This window comes from Lichenostomus cassidix, chromosome 18 (genome assembly GCF_008360975.1).
Source record: "Lichenostomus cassidix isolate B80296 chromosome 18, HeHo_3.0, whole genome shotgun sequence".
In the NCBI taxonomy this organism is placed as follows: domain Eukaryota; kingdom Metazoa; phylum Chordata; class Aves; order Passeriformes; family Meliphagidae; genus Lichenostomus; species Lichenostomus cassidix.
The window spans coordinates 6,974,402-6,978,334 of NC_139498.1; the positions used below are offsets into that span (position 1 = coordinate 6,974,402).

At 47.7% G+C, this 3,933-nt stretch overlaps 1 long non-coding RNA gene across 1 annotated transcript; it reads left to right on the forward strand.

Annotated features, from left to right (window-relative positions):
• Positions 1–341: 341 nt before the first annotated feature.
• LOC146429611 (uncharacterized) lies at positions 342–2,583 on the forward strand. The gene is made up of 3 exons (XR_014855610.1): positions 342–445; positions 1,190–1,305; positions 1,786–2,583. It is a non-coding gene; the product is annotated as an uncharacterized LOC146429611 (long non-coding RNA).
• The last annotated feature ends 1,350 nt before the right edge of the window (positions 2,584–3,933 follow it).

Genomic DNA, 3,933 nt, shown 5'->3' on the forward strand with positions numbered 1-3,933 from the left:
GCCCTCACAAGGTGAGCTGAACCTGCCCAGGAGGGCTGTGCCCTGTGGAGAAAGGTGATCCATGTTCTCACACAGCCTGGGGCATTCTGGAACATTACAGGAGACCAACCCCACAGAGGAAGCACCACCAGTTACTCACTTTTTTGAGGTGTCAAAAGCACAACAGTTTTCACTCTCCCTTAGGTGAGGGAATGGTGGAAAGCTGCTGCTGACCCCATTAATACATAGATTTTCAGCACCTCGCTCCAAAGCAAAGAGCCATACCAGCAGGGAAAAGCAGACAAACACAAGTGCTGGGACCTGCAGTCCTGCTCCACTGGCAGACCTCAGCCTCCTCCTCCAGCTTTGCTGCCCACCAGGAAATTCTGCAGCACAGCCCGGCACACCATGCTGCTCACCTCAGGGACTGGAGAGAGGCTGGCAGAAGGAGAATGGGGGGCTGCAGGTGGGTTGGGTTGAGCTCCCACATTCCACTTGGGACACCCTTCCCACTCTTCTCTCCTGGTGCCTTTCACTCTGGGAGCCTCCAAGGGCTGCAGGGCAGGAGCAGCAGGGCAGCACAGAGGGGCAGCTCCCAGGGCACTGGTGGCATCTCACCAAGTCAAGGGACTCCTGGATGGTCCAGATGTCCTCTGCCATGCAGGACTGCTCCACCTTCACGTTGTTGATCTCCTTGTGGAGCTCCTGGCAAAGAGCCCTGACCTAGGAGGGGGGATGGCAGGGTGAGCCTGAGGGCAGGGTCCCTGGGGACCAGGTTCTTTGCCCCACTGTGGTCTGCACAGAGCCAGGGGCAGTGCAGAGCCTGCCCAGGCTGGCACAGGGCATGGCAGGCAGGGCTTCAGTACATCCTCAGCAGCCAAGAAGGGGCAGCAGCTCCCCAGCAGTACGAGGGGGTACAGACCCCAGAGGAGGGGGTGCCTCAGGGGGAGCACCCAGAGGGGCTGGGAAAAGCCTCTACCTCAGCAACGTCTCTTTCACTGGCTTTCACTTTCTTCCATACCTTCTCCATGCCTGATGGGGTGGGAACCACGGGGGCCTCTCACAATTTCCTGCAGTGGTTTGCTGCTCTCCTGAGCAGGGAGATCCCACAAGCCCAGCTGTCCAAGCATCCCACCTGGGAGGTGGTGGCAGGAGGTAGAGCAAGCACAGCCAGCAGGCTCCTTCCTCTTCCATCTCCTCCTCCATCCAGAGCCTGCATGTCTCCCTGTTTACAGCTGCATCCAAGCTCAGTAGTGGAGATGATTTACTGCAGCAGCAACTATAAGGGAAAGCTATGGGGGTACACTGACCACTGCAATTTGAAAGGTAATTTGGAATTAGGCAAACAGATTTTAATGAGAATTTCAACCTTGGTGGCAGCATCTACTTCACTTCTGACCCTACCAACAGTAAAGCCACAGCTTTTGCTTTAACAATACACAGTGCTTTGGTAAACCCCATATACCCAACCCTTGCACTGGGGTTAAATCACCATGGAGTTATATTCAATACAAAACAGAGTATGGGACCAAGAAAATGGGAACAAATGGCAAGCTGTCAATGTTGATGTGTGTGTTGTACAGGAACAACAGGGATTTATTTGCGAAATAACACTACTAATGCCCAAGACATTTGTCTTGGCACTGAACAAAATATTTGTCATTTTTATATCAATCCTGCTGAAATCCTTGAAACTGTGCTTATACACATTGAGGAAGAGCTGTGTGTGTATAAGAACTATATGTGATTCCATACAGACCACACTGCAACAGAAAAAAGCCATCATTCAAACATTTGTGTTTGTAGTTTTTTCCAAAATTAGGGGATTCAACTTCAACTATTCAGTTCTGTCACAACCCATGAATTGCTACAGTCTACCCACACATCCCAGCAAGATTTCCTGCTTACCCCCACTGGAACGAACCTTGCACTGGTGGAAAAATTACTGCAGCACAACAAGCTGTGTTGACTGCTGGAAGGTGTCTGAAGCAATGCACACAGAGCTCTAATCACTGTTGATCACAATACAGAAGAGATACACCATGTCTTGAAAAGAGTGATGAGAAATGGAGAACATCACTGGTGGGATTTTGTTTGGGTGGTCACCTACTGCAACAGGAATTCCAGATCTAACATTGCATCCTGTTGTAATTTTGCTGATTTCTGTCATTTTATGCTTAATGTACTGTAGTGTTCTGGACGTTGGAGTGTTTATATTAGCTAGACTGTCCCACAGACATCCCTGCATACGTAACATTGTTCCATCACATTCAACAGTCTTAAAAATCACAGTATTTAGCTAACCTGATCAAAATTTTCCTTCAGTTTACAACTGGAACATAAAAAATCCCTGTTTATAGGCACAGAGGCAAGAGGTGACCACATGGCCACTCTGGAGCAAGAGAAGTTGTCTTTAGTCACAACTACAGTGGATTCTGGTTGTACATCCCTGCTGCTCTTGAGCTGCACTATGATCTGAGAAATGCTTGTTAGGCCTTGGCCTTGAGAGCAGCACCTGGGCTGAGCAACTCTCAGTCTTATCAGAAACACTGTCTGCTCCCAGGAACTTCTGTGCTGTCTAACAAGCTCCTGTTTTTTAACAAACAGCCTTGGAAACTTATTTTTCTTGCCTGAATAACAACCCAAGTGGAACAACATTTTTGTTATCGAACTTTCAAAGAAAGCTGCTGACCTGAATTTTGGCCAGGATGGAAAAGAATTATGACCACTCCTCAAGGCTCAACCCTTTGCCTGCTGAGAAGATGCAAAGGCATCCAATTTGAGTATTTCTTGGACGTCAAGGGGAATTTTTCCTTGTACAGACTCCTTCAGGTCTGTGTGCAAGTGGGAATACACTATAGCAAATATACTATGAACATTGCTCTCCAAGATTAAGTACATTAGATTCGTAAGTAAATACTTTATGAAATTGTTAAATTGTTTAACTTAAGCAATCAATAGCTTAACAGCTTATGCTGTTAAGTGCTGTTAAACCTTTGGGCCTAAACTGTTGGTCAAGTCTGGGGCTCAGTTTAGCAAGGGGGTCTACTCTGAACCTCGTGACTTACCTTGTGATTCCTTTCTATCCTCGCCCTTTCCCACCCTTACCCTTCCCCCCTCCCCAGCCTCGATGTAGACAATTTGTGGATTGATTTTGGGTTTAGATTGATTTTGAGATCTTAGTTTGCTTTAACCACCAAGTAAATAGTAGAGTGAACCTTGCCAACAGCTTTGTGGAACTTTCATTTCTGTACTAAGCCTGCTTTTGCCAATACCTTTGCTGGTGATTCTTTAAGCAACCTTAAAACATTAATCAGCACAATGGCCCAGGGGACACAGGCACAACCCTCTGCTCAGTGGTTTTGTGATTCCACGGTTTCCACCCAAATACAGCCCAGCAAAAGCAAACCTGAATGGGGCAACAACCCTCAATGAGCCCCAGCCTTACTCCTGGCAGGTCTGACAAGCACTCTGAAAGGGAGAAAACAGCAATACTGCTCACACTTTTAACATTGGTTCCCAGAATGAAGAGCATTGTCCAGAAGTGGCTCAGAAGTGGCTCAGAACAAAGGAGGCACAGACATCTGCAAGGACTCCACAGCTTCAGCTGATCCATTCAATACTTGCAGTATGGAATCATGTTACCCCTCCAGGCCGAGGAGCCAGGCTGTGGTCAGAGTACAGCTGGAATTTGTTCATGGTACTCTGAAAATGCAGGAAAACCCACCAACAGCTTTGAGACCTCATCCAATCCTGCACATCCATCATGGAATTCAGCTTGGATGTTTAATCCATACTGGATACTGAAGGTGGTCCAAGCACTCCATGCTGTGGTCCAGTTGTTTGCCTGGTCTTCAAGGTTTGTCCCGTTCAGGCACTGCTGGCCCCTTGGCACATTTTAGATGTTGGAGTGGAAGACGAGGGTGTAGAATAAGGACAAACAAAACTAAACAA